Here is a 13,943-nt window from a genome sequence, read left to right on the forward strand (position 1 = left end):
ACTTAAGTCAGCCTCAACCCTGTCTCTGGTGGGGACTGAGGTCTCCTGATGACCATACTACAGGATCACAAGGATTGACAGAGGAGTCACCATAAGAACCAGAAGACAGAAGATGAGACACGATGGTGGGCAGATAAAAACCAGTGCCACCACAGTCTGATGCTAACACTCAGCTGTGTGCCTGGTGTGTGCCTGGTATAGCTCTTAAGTGATCTCTGTAATTGCATATTCTGGACAATGGAGGCATTTAGAATATGCTCCTGCATAAAGTTTAATGCAAGTAGGAAGAGTGAGTTAATGTTGTTATGTAATTTGCTAATTCAAAACATCTTGCTAAAAATAACAGTAAAAAGCATAATATTTAGAACCACAATCTCCATACTTTTAGTGATCTTTAGTAGGCATTTCTTATGCTACATGGAGATCTGTATATCAACTTCATGTTATGATTGATAAGAAGTGCTTTGGGGCAATAAACAGGATCCAAAATCTGACAGTCCATGCATTATAGATGGGCAAAGTGGACAGGAAGTTCCAAGGCTGACTTTAATAGGAGCAAAATATATTGATGCCTCTGCCCTCATGGAAGGTGGGGAAAAGACTAGAGAAAGTCATTTTTGAACTTTCTTTCTATATAAAATACTCTATACATATTCTGGGCAAAGGTCCTACCTGTGATTATAACCATTATGAATACGTTAGACAAACATGTGTTCTTTAAAAAGACAGTCATCATTTAAATTTAATCATTCCATATTCCACGAATATCTGTTAAACACATCCTATGTGTCAGAAAATTCTATGTGCTCAAGACTTGGAAATAAACAGAATTTTTGCTTCAAGAAACTTATGCTCATTGTGCAAAACACTGTAATATTTCTCAAAAATTAAAATCATCCAATGTTTCTTGAACTACAATATTTCACAAATATTTCCGAGGCCGACTCCAGAAACAGAAAATGAATGTGTAGAAATAGCAAAGGCTTAGAAGACAATCACCAGAATCTCTTTTAAATGATGTAAAATACTGTTCTGATAATCATCTTCTAATAAGATGCACCGTATGCACACAGTATATTCAGTGGCAAGTGTAGTAGGACAATGGTTGCATTTGATCAAAAGTCTTTGGTTGGAAAGAGTCCAGAAGCTATGTGTCACCACATGTAGGTAAACTTGTCAGTAACAAACAGGAGTCAGTCTGGGTTCCTTGTTGTCCTGCCCTCTGAGAGGAGCACCATTTGGCTTATCTACTACACATTGAGGAAGGTCATGATTGAGGGAAAATGATGGCACCTAGATTTTCAGTACGTTGGATGAAAATCCTTCTTAAAACATACAAAATATTTTCATATTTTCTTAAAGCAGATCATGAATATAATTTAGCCTCTTTTTTTATTTGTTTGAATTAGTTATACATGATGGTAGAATGCATTCTGATACATCATAACTATATGGAGTGTAACTTCTCATTCTTCTGGTTGTACATGATGTAGGATCATACCCGTCATATTGTCATATATGCACATAGGGCAATAATGTCCAATTCATTTGACTATCTTTCCTATCCCTTTACCCCCTCCCTCCCCTCACTTCCCTCTGCCTAATCCAAAGTAACTCTATTCTTCCATAGCCCCCCCACATCTTATTGTGAATTAGCATCTGAATACCAGAGAAAAAATTCAGCCTTTGGTTTTTTGGGTTTGGTTTATTTATTTCACTCAGCAATATATTCTCCAGCTCCATCCATTTACCAGTAAATATCACAAATTCATTCTTCTTTAAGGCTGAGTAATATTCCATTTTGTATATATACATTTTCTTTATTCATTCATCTGTTGAAGGGCACCTAGATTGGTTCCATAGTTTAGCTATAGTGAGTTGAGCTGCTATAAACATTGATGTGGCTTCATCACTGTAATATGCTGATTTTAATTCCTTTGAGTATAAACCAAGGAGTGGGATAACTGGGTCAAATGGTGGCTCCATTCCAAGTTTTCTAAGGAATCTCCTTACCGCTTTCCATAGTGGTTGCACCAATTTGCAGTCCCACCAGCAATGTATGGAGTGTACATTTACCTCCACATCCTTGCCAACATTTATTGTTGCTTGTATTCTTAATAATTGTCATTATGGTAAATGGGAAGGATTCAAACTAAAAAGTTTCTTCTCAGCAAAGGAAATAATCAGCAATGTGAAGAGAGAGCCTACAGAATGGGAGAAAATCTTTACCACATGCACCTCAGATACAGCATTAATTTCCAGGATATATAAAGAGCTTAAAAAACTTAACACCAAAAAAAAAAAAAAGAATACAAATAACTCAACTGATAAATGGGTTAGGGAAGAGACACTTCACAGAAGAAGAAATATAATCAATCAACAAATATATGAAAAAATGTTTAACATCCCTAGCAATTTACCCTCTTTTTGGTGGCCTATCTCCTTCTGTTTGCTTTATTCTTATTAATGTATAGATATCAGCCATCCAAAAAAGAAGTCCAAGAGTCACCCCCAGCCTTGTATAGCCATCTGCACACACACCACATACACATGTGCAATCGCGCACACACACACACACACACACACACACAAAGTCGCCAAAAATCCTAGAGTTCTGCCTCCTAAATTCTTTTGCAATTTGTCTCCTTGTCTCTATCCCCTACTGCTACTACTTAGTGCAGACCCAGCTGCCTTCCTCCCAGATTGCCGTAGTATATTCCTCCTGGTCTCCTCACCTGTCACCTCATTTACCCCCAGAGTAGTCATTCTAAAAGACCAGTATGTGTGTTATTTCTCTTTTATTGAAAACCTTTCCAGTGCTTACCATTGCCTTCAGGATGATCGAAGGAGCCCAGGACAGCACACAGTGCTCTGTGACCTAATACATGCTTGTTCTTTAGCTCGATCTCTCACCAGTTCTCAGTTTATGCAGTTGTGCCTTAACCCCACCAAATTCCTAAAATGGTGTTCTGCATAGAATATTCACTGACCGTATAGGGGATGGATGTCTGAATGACCTATGAACCTGACTTGCCAATAACTGCAATATATTTGGCAATATAGTTTTTAACTAGCTATCATTTGTATGTGGCAGATCTTCATTATCTAATAAGAGTAACAGTAATCTCATATTTGTATAATTTTCTAAGCTCCCTCAAGTACATTATTTTATCTGTTCCTAACATAGGCCAGTAGAAGTGTGACAATTCTTGTTTTATAGATGAGAACTAAGAATAATCAAAGATATTAAGTCTTGACCAAAATCCCAGGTAGAGCTGGCACTTGAATACATTAGGAATTAGAGCATTCAGTACTGCAAGTAAAGAATCAACCTCAGGAACATGGTGTCCGATACCACCATGTCTTTGAATCACCAGTAAAATATTCAAACTCCAATACAGAATAGCAGTTGAGGAAAATATACTGTCATGGATGATAAATTCCAATTCTCTAATTACTAAGTCCATTATGACATAAGTGAATTTAATCCAAATGATTAGTGTTTAGCAGAAATAATAAAAGATACATAAAAGAAAATTAAGAATTACTAATTATGCTGTTTTCATTTCATTATCACTGCAATTTAGGAGCTAAGATAAGAATACAAAGAGTTCCAATCATTCCCAAGGCAAATGAGTTTAAAACCAATTGAAAAGTGGGAGACAATCAGTGGATACTAGAGGTAATTTGATTAATCCTGCTGGCCAGTGAGTAATATGCAATAAGTGGAAATGGGAAGCAGGCCTGGAACCTGGACCCATGGGTCCACTCAGTACTTTCTCTGATATTCTCATGCCACTTTTAAGAATTGTAGTTGTTCTGATGGTGAAGAACTTGTAGCTTTACAGACCTGCTGAGATGGTCATTTGGGAACAAATCATACTCTTTCCATTGCCTTATCTGTTCCATATGGCTGAGAACTGTGTAAAGGTATCTCTATGCTTTAATGGACTTTGTTATTAAGTCACTGGGACATCATCTCTGAAAGAAAGGATGTTTCCAGGTGGTTTGCCCATTTGCACATACACAATGGTAAAAGGGCCAGTATCATAACTGAACAGATCCAGAGCTAGAGTAGTTCCAAAACCTGAACCTGAAAGAGGAGGAAACCCATGTACAATGACAATGATATTGAAACCCATCTGAATAAGATGCTAACTGAATAAAATCAGGAAAGAGACTGTGGATAACATTCTCATTTCTAAACCTTGCACTGTTAGCCAAGGTCTGTGGCCCACTTAGACATACTTATGCCACTAATATATGTTCTCAAGGAGGAAGATTCATTAAGACTTGCTTACATTTAGACTGACTAAACTGCTTAATTAATGCATCATTGAAATGGATCATTGGGCTTCAGCAAGTCCATTTTGGATCTTTGGATCTGGTGACTCCTTGGGCCGCATCTATGATGGCAATTGAAGGAAAAGATATCAATTAGGGAATATTTTTCCTTATTTTTCCTGCTAGGTTTATTGTTGTTGATAGCTTTGATTATATAAGTAATCTATGCTTGTTGTAGGAAAATTATAGCCCACAAAGAAACAAAGACATTTTTATTGTAAGCATATTATAGTTTAGTTGGTTTTATTTATATTTGTCTATTTTAATATTTAAGAGTTTTAAGTGTTGTCTCAAACTTCAGATACAGCAGGTAAATCAGGAAATCATAAATGGAATTCATATATCTTGAAATTCTACCTCTCTGAAATACCACAGCTGTGTAGATTGCCAAAACTCAGTAATTATTTCCCCAGAATCCTAATTATACCCACCATGCAACTGTGGAAGAAAACACAACAGTTCTTGGTTGCCTTGGTGAGACATGATGCTACAGTCTGCTTCCACACAGGCTTTATTAACCAGTCAAGAAATACTAGGGAAGAGAAGTGGTTTCAGCCACAGAAATATGCATCTCCTAGTATTGACAGGCTTGTGGTGCCTGACATCAGGAACTTTTTTTTTTTTTTTTGCGGTGCTGGGGATTGAACCCAGGGCACTGTGCTTGTAAGGCAAGCACTTTAACAACTGAGCTATCTCCCCAACCCCCAGGAACTCTTTCTTAAGATGAGACCCACTGCCTTACATTCAAGAATGATTTCATCTTCATGTAATCCAAATCACACCAATGCCTTCAAAGACCCCATAATGCACAAATTAAGCTTTATGCGTATGTACCTAATGGAAGCCAGTCTGTGATAAAATACCATGGAGCAATGCTTTAAATGCATCAAGACCATTCTCTGCTCTCTAACTTGATAAAAGACACCCTGATACCCATATAACAAAAAAACTTTATTGCTTCTTTCCAATAGCACAAGCTTCACTTGTACTGTATAACAGATTCCTACTACGTTATTAATGTTCACAATCCTACTTTGAGTTTTATGCAACTTGGAATAGAAGAGAAGAGTCTACTAGGCTGCTGGTTCTGCTCCTGGGAGGTCATAGTGCAAGCAATCTTTACAAAATATAGTGTGCGTTCAAGAAATCACATTCTTATATACTTTATTTCTGCTTCTAGAACTCAGACTTCTCTAAAGGAGCAAAAAGGAAAAATGAGTGTATCTGGAAGTTCTAAATAGTAGAAGAACCAAAGTTTCTCCTTTACTTCCCTTTGGAAGAAGCATCCACCTCTGAAGGAGTCTATTTATACTTCTGAAGAGAGCAAAACCCCAAGGACAGACACCAATGACACCTGCCCTTTCCTTGTCAGAGAAACCACATGGTCCCTAACTCTCCTCTTCTAAGTCCTTTGTTTTCTGCTTCTCTCCTTTAACCTTCCATTGTCCTTAAAGTTTCCCAAAACTAGAACAGTAGGAAGCATCATCCATTTATCCAGACAAGAAAATTAGCTGTTTCTTGAAAATACCCCTTACCTTTCTCAGCTTTTCGAGATTGATCTGGATTGAAGGAACTCTTATTATATTTTGTGTTCTTCCTTGTTCTCTAGTCTGAAACCTGATTCACCTCCAAGATCCAGATGAAAAGTCTAAAACTCGAAAATATAATAACAATGCAACTGATTATTTGGAGCTGAGGTCAAGAGGAGGACCTATTACAGGGGCTAGCAAAAGTGTGACTGGATCAGAGATAGTAAAGGTGTTAGGCTCCAAGGGCCACACTCCATGGTTGTGACACAAAAGCAATCAAAGGCAATGTGTAAACAAGTCGGGGTGGTTGTGTTCTGATAAAAACAAGCTGCCAGCCAGATCTGGTCCACAGACTGCAGTTTGTTGGCTCCTGATTGATTCAGTTAAGGTGGTTGAGGCCTCAAATTTCCCATAAGGCTTCAATGGTCTTGGGGAAGTCCATGGTCCACCCTTCGGCTTCTGGATGTGATGACACCCTCAAGGCTCCACTGTGAACCTCTGGGATTCTCTTATCCTTTCCCATGTGTCCTCCACCTGTTTCAAAAAGTTCTGTCTCCACAGGTCATGGTGGTGCATGCCTGTAATCCCAGTTTTTTCGGAAGACTGAGGCAAAAGGACTGCAAATCCAAGGCCAGTCTCAGCAACTAAGCAAAATCCTGTCTCAAAATAAAAGTAAAAGGGTGGGGCTTATAGCTTAGTGGCAGATTGTTCCTGAATTCAATCCCCAGTATTGGGAGGCCATGGGGGGGTAGGGTGAGCTTTATCTCCAAAATCAAATATCTGTAATTCTTCTGGAAGACTTCTTAGGCTACTGGAATCACTATTGTTGTAGGAACACAGACCCCCAACTGCCTGGGAGTTTATACCCCCAGTTCCCCTCCCACTGGGGCTAGAGGATGACTATCCTGCCTCTGGTCTGGACACATCTGAAGCTCATGCACACTCCAGATTGATCCAAATTGAGGGCTTATGCTGCAGTCAGCTTCCCTGTGAATCTGCCTGAAATTGCTCCCTTGTTCATTTTGCTTCTCCATATACTGACCAGTTTTTCCTAGAGGTATTTCCTTAATAAATCCTTTGCAATTAAATCCTCATCTCTCTGGGCAAATTGACCTCAGGTCCCGTATTGGAATGTTCCAGAAACTCCTTGCCTCCATGAAGTGTTTGCAGACCCTGGACTAGCTTCTCAGAGAGATTTGCACAAGGCCTGGGAACCCTGTGGGAAAGACCTCAAATCCACCCTACAATTGAGATTCAAACCTATGCAGAAGATCTGAGAGATCTTGGCTCCCCTAGAACCCAGATTGGAGGGAGACAGTGGGGTTCTTGGATGAAGACAGTCATGATGAGGAAGGGTCCAGCAGGGAGGATCAGCACAATTCTGAGCAGCTGTGAGAGAGATCCTATGTGTGCCAAGAAGGAAAGAAGTAGGAAGGAATCGTGGTTTTAGGGACCAGACACAGGCCTTGGTGGAGGTAAGTGAGGCTCCAGTGGCACAAAATTTAAAGAAGCACTCAGGACACTGGTATGATCTAAATTTGACTTCCTCATGCCTCACATACTTGGCGCTTTTCATAGTCCCTGAGAGAAGCTTACTCACCCCATTGGTAGGGTTTGGGCTCTACATGGGATGTGAGTAGATTCAACCTCCTGCTTTTCCTGGCACAGGCCTGGCATCTTCTGTGGCTCAGCAGCTCTCCTGGAATTGTGCTCTCTGCCTAGAAAGCTCCTATTACTTTACTTCCTTCCAGTGTTTGACCAAATCAATCTTTAAAGTGGCCAAAAGGACCACCCAAATTATTATCACTACCTTCACCACCATCTCCCAGCTCTCCCTAAGCCCTTAAGCTACTCCACTTTTCTTTCCCATAACACTTGTAACCATCTCTAACACCACCTAGTTTATTTACTTAGTATGTTCATTGTTATCTGTCTCTTCCCACTAGAATGTAACCTCCTCAAAGTTAATAATCCTTGTTTGATATTCTTTTTGCAAGCCCCCCAAACAATGTCTGATACATATGGTAGGTGCTCAATAAATGTTTGTTGCCTAAATGAATAAATGAAGTTTGGGAGCATAATGTTTAGGGTTGTCAGATTTAGCAAATAAAAGTGTAAGAGTTTAATGTGAATTTCAGATAAACAACGAAGAAATTTAGAATATCCCTAAAATTGCATGGAACATTCTTATGCTAGAAAAAAATTTTTATTGTCCTCCTGAAATTCAAATTGAACTCAGTATCCTGTATTTTTCTGACAACCCCATACTGGTTACAACTGTAAGAATAATAATTACCATTTTTGGATTGAATAATTCACAGTATGCCAAGCACCATGCTATAGGTTTTATCCACATTTAATTTATGCAACACTGCTATGAGATACCATTTAGCTTCTTGTGCAAAAGAGGCAACTTCAGCAGAGAGAGGTTAAATCCCTAGTACAACATCGCAAAGCCAGTAAGTAGGAAAAAGAAGATAAAAGAACAAGTCTGTCTGGACTGAAAGACCTAAAAGCAGGTTCTCCTTACCCTAGCTGCCCTAGCATTACCCACACAATCTCATGGCACCTCGTTTCTTCCCATCACTACTGTGTCCCACCTAGCACCTACCACAGAGGCTTTTTACCCCTCCAGTTGAATCCTTTCAGAACAAAGCATGATAGCCCTAATTGCAAGTAGATATCACCATGGTGCTTCCTTCAGTCATGGATACCCACTGTCAACCCCCAGCCCAGACCTCTAAGAGAAAGCAGACACCTGGCCAGCTTGAGACATATTCAATGTCTGGAATTCAAAAGATGCTGAACCTTTTCAATAAAACCCTTGTAAGTCATATCCAAATTGTGGTGGGCGAGACTGGGGCCCAGGGTTATGCCACATGCATCCAAGATGGTGACTGGCAGAGAGCCAAAGGGCGTGCTGAATGCACCTTGACAAAAACAGGAAGCGTTTACCATTGGCTGTATGATAATTAGTTCAGCCGCCTAGCGCGTGGACAGATATATCTTACATGTATGCTTGAGCTCGTGATCGCTTGACCTTTAATAGGATTGGATGGACATATCTGGTTACAACTGCTTATGCATGAGACTGCTTATATATTGAGGGTGTTATCCGAATAAAGCGGAAGCTGCTTCATGAACCTCTGAAGTGTACAAGTCGTTTGTCCCGCTGGTCGGCGGCAAGCAGCACAAATGGCCTAGTCTTCCTCTCCAAGTCATAAAGGAAGAGATGGAAAAGTTGATCCCTTGTCTGTGAGTCAGAAGCCCTTCATCTAAAGTCGAATATCCATTTGGTTATGCACCAATGGGACACTTTTGATAGGGGCTGCTAAGAACATCACACATAAACTGAAACTTTTCTTAAATATGGTTATTAAATAAAATGCTACTCTCTTGACATTTATGTATATATTGCTCTTCTTGAGAAGTAAAGTTGTAAGAGAGTCTATAAACTAAAATGTTAAAAAAAAAATGGGAGATAATGGGTATAATGGAACGCAGGAACGCAGTGTAAGCATAGGATATAAAGCAAATGACAGTTGGCCCAATGACAGGGATGATAGGGAATAGTAGAGTGTGCTGAAGAGGAGAACACAGGCTTTATCTAGAGCTCCACTCTGGCCTACTGTCACTGTGTGGAAAGGTAGGGCCAGTGTTGGCAGACCTACTTTTTTCCAGAAATCATGAAAGTCCTTATTTTTATGTGAATTCTCCTAATTTATAAATATTGGCAGAAGTTTTTCAAATTTAAATATACAGAGACCGAAGAAAATCTACCGAAACACCATTGGTTTTTGACCTCTGAGTATTAAGATCTAGACGATTTATAAAGTCTGACATCCAGCAACTCACTTTTCATCCTGTAAGTAATTTGTTTATATGACCATCTGCCCAGCTCTGGGATTTCAGGGGACATATCTTACTCATTTTTCAGTGTTCAGGACCTGGACCCGGTATATACAACAAATATTGACCAAGTTGAAGTATAATATGACCACCAGGGTTGATCCCCTTGTGGTTGTAGTTCTTGGGAACCCCCAGGTAAAAACATATGGGCATGGGCTCCAGATATATGGGGAAATGTATTGACATCATGACGTACGCCAACATCCTTTTTCCTATAAAGCCATTGTTATGGTGTGGATATGAACTGATTAGATTATGAGATCTATAACCATTCTAGTTTGAATGGACTGACAGGGTGGTAACTGTAGACAGGTAGGATGTGGCTGGAGGAGGTGGGTCACTCATGGCATGTCCTGGAAGATTCATCTTTCTTCCCTCTTTCTTCTTCCTGGTTGTCATAAATGGAGCAGTGCTCTTCCCCCATACCCCTTCCACCAAGGTGCTCCCCCAACCTTGGACTCAGAGCAATGGACTCAACTGACCATGGACTAAACCCCCTGAAACAGTGAACCGAAATAAACTTTTCCTTATCTAAATTTTTCTCCTTGGGAATTTTAGTCACAGCAACAAAAATTTGACTAATGTAGCCACCATCACATTAAGCTTAGTTATTTTAAATTCTAGGTCTGATAATTCCAAAATCTCTGTCATATAAAAATCTGATTCTGCTTCTTATTCTCTCTCTTTAGACTAGGAGGATTGGGTTTTGTATTCGAGTTTGGGGCTTTTGCTTTTCATCATTCCTTATAATCTTTTGTTGAAACGCAGATATAATGTATAAGGTAAAAGAAACTGAGGTAAACAGACCTTTAGTGTGAGGTTTTATCTTTTCCTGGCTCAGAGTTAGGCTGCATAGACTGCTGTAGCTATGGTGTCACAGACTAAAATTTCCTCTGTGACTTTGTTTTTGTCTCCTTTTTTGTCTCTGGGTTTTCCTAGAGACTTCCTTTTAAAATCTAAGATAAGCATTTCTTTCCATTGCAGTCCCCTGTTATATTACAGGTGCCTATGGATATGGTGGTACCAAGCGGGGATAGAGAGAGTGTTCTATAAGCTGTGATTAGTTCTCATTAGTGAACTTGAGTTAGGTGTTTCTCTCTTCCATGCTGAAGGCTAGAGGGGGCTATAATTGAGTATTTCCCTTCCCTTCCCTTCACCCTAGTGGGTTACGCTCTGGAAAAATAGTTTCCCTTGAAAGCAGGCATTATTAAGGAGAAAAGAGAGCTCTGGGTTATTTCAAAATGATCATTTTATCCCTCCCCCGGCAAGAAACATGAGGAGATTTTTCTCCTCTCTTTAGGATGAAAATCTAACTAATGCGGATTCTGGAGTAAAACTGGAAAAAGTTATGAGTTCCTCCCTCCCTCTAAACCAAGAGGTTTTAACCCTCAATCCTGTCCCCACTCAACCCCCAGTAATTCATCTTCTACAGTTTACAGGGTTCCTTTTGGCACAGGTTCCAGACTCAGACTTCTGCTCTAGTAAGTCGTAATATCTACATTTACCTGTCTCTCCGGTTTTCAGAGCAACAATTTTCCCTGTGAGTTCAATTCTCTGATGGATTTAAGAAGAGTTGTTGATTTTCAATTTGTTCAGCTTTTTTCTTCTTGTGAAAATAAGAGTAATGACTTCCAACCTTTTTTCATGTCAAACCAGAAGTCATTGCACCAATTGTTATTAAAAGTGAGTAAAAGCTTCAGATAAATCTCAGGGTCTATTTTGACATCAACTTATACCAATTCAAATACATGCATTGCCTTGACAACATTCAGAATTCAAATGTTGATTCCCAAATTCAATAAATCCTATGTGATCGATATACCTTAATTTCCAATCAACAAATGATGTTGTGGTACAGTATGCAGTTAGAATTCAGAAGGCTTCGATTAAAATCTTAGCTATATCACACACTAGTATTACCCTGAGCAAGTAACCTCCTTCTCTGAGTTTTGTTCCCCATCTGTGATGTAGAGCAATAAATAACACCTATTTTATTTAGATATGTATATATTTATTTAGATATGTATCTATGTATGTATATGTGTGTATGTGATGAGAGAGATATGAGAGAGAGGGAGAGAGAGAAGGATGGTATGTGTTGTGGTTTAGCTCTGGATTGTACTCCAAAGGCTCATGTATTGAAGGCTTGAACTCCAATGTGGTGTGTGATGTTCAATAAGGCTTTTGGGAAAGGATTGGATCATTGGAGCTCTGACCTCATCAGTGTTTAATCCATTGATAGCTGAATGTGCTACTAGGAGGTGGTGGAGGCTATGGGAGGTGGGGCCTGTTTGAAGGGAATAGGTCCTGGCAGGCATGCACATGGGGACTGTATCTTTTCCCTACCCCTTTCTCTCTCCCTTTCTCTCACCTCTTGACTGCCATGAGGTGAAAAGCTTTCCTCTTCCATGACCTCCTGCCATGATGCTTTGCTCATCACAGGCCCAGAAGCAATGGAACCAGTCGATCATGAACTGAAAACTCTAAAATCATGAGCCAAAATAAACCCTTTAAGTTATTTTTCTTGGGTATTTTGATCACAGAAAAGCTGACTAAGGCAATGTGTGTACATAGTTGGAAGCTAAAATGATAAAATTCACACAAAACTGATTTGCAAATGATAAACTGGCATCCTATGGACATCTAATTATTACATGTAAGGAGTTATATTCCTTACTTCTGGTTTTTTTTTTTGTAGTATCTTTTAATTGCATAAAGGAAGGTGCACACAAAAGTATTAATGTTAAGGTATTTAAATGTGGTTCTTTTTTCAAAAAATATTTTAAATTTTGTACAGATTATCAGAGGTAGAAAAAACATAATATAAGGAGAAATAGTTGATTGAATTCTCTAAAAGTTAATTTAGGTTTACCAGGGGAAAATACACAAAATCAAACACAAGACTCCTCAGGTCACCTCTTCTCTCCAAGGATGGCAGCCATGTCACTCTCAAAACTCCCACATTGAGCTTTGGGTCAAAATGAAAACACAGAACATTGTCACATGAACTACTCCAAATCATATCTCTACCTTGTGAAACCGACTAATGTTTTTAACCCAAATGCAGAATTTTGTTGGTTTGGTTCACATTCTAACCTGCCGAGATGCTTCTCAGTAATGCTTCTGTCATTTAATGAGGACATGTGCATATTCTCAAAGTCTAAAGCCAACTTTTTGAAGATCCTAAGTAAATGGCCTCAGACTCAAGTTATAGAAATCATCTCTGACTCTCCTCAATAAAAAGGTAAGATTTATTAGAGGAATTAGAACATCTGTAAATAGAATTGTACCTGTATGATCAGGCTCAGAAATGAACAGAACTCTCTTGTGGAGCTGCAAAGAAGGAAACATAATTATCTTTTAGGTCGGAATAGTTTATTTAAGATAATTTTACCACCACTATCAAATGCATGGCCTCCACCCCAGAACACTGACATTGCCTATATCTTAAATGAACACTAAAAGATTTTTTGCATTGTTTGGATTTGCTCAAGGTTAGTGTCTGAGTAGCCAAGACTCTGCCATGTTCTTGGAAGTCAGGAATTAAGGAAAGGAAACTTTTATGATGGTTTTTTACCATCAATAGAAAGAGGTTGGGCACTATCCACTGTACCATCAAGACTACACACAATGGAGCATACCTTCAGTAAAGCAGCTATAGTTGGATAACAGAAGTAAAAAAAAAAATCAAATTCTAAAGATGTAGATACGAGTACATTTTATTACTATACCAAAATACTTGAGGCACACTACTTTATAAAGAAAAGAGTTTTATTTTGACCATATTTCTGGAGGTACAGGTTGAAAAGCTGTATCTGATGAGGGTCTTTTCACTGGTGGTGTCCTGAGATAGTACAGGCCATCACATGAAAGAGACAAAGAGTACACATGTATACGTGTGTCTCTTCTGTTCTCTGTTCCTCTTCTTATAAAGTTGTGTTAATTAGATTTCTGTGATTGTAACAAAACAACTTGATAAACAACTTCAAAGGAAGAAAATTTTATTTTGGCTCACAGTTTCAGAGATTTTAGTCCATTGTCATCTGGCCCAATTACTTTGGGTCTGAGGCAAGTCAGAACATCATAGAGGCAGGAACTTGGGATGGAAGAGATTGCTCACCCCATGGCAGTCAGGAGGCAAAGACAGAAAGGGACTGGGGA

Source organism: Sciurus carolinensis, chromosome 8 (assembly GCF_902686445.1).
Source record: "Sciurus carolinensis chromosome 8, mSciCar1.2, whole genome shotgun sequence".
Taxonomy (NCBI): domain Eukaryota; kingdom Metazoa; phylum Chordata; class Mammalia; order Rodentia; family Sciuridae; genus Sciurus; species Sciurus carolinensis.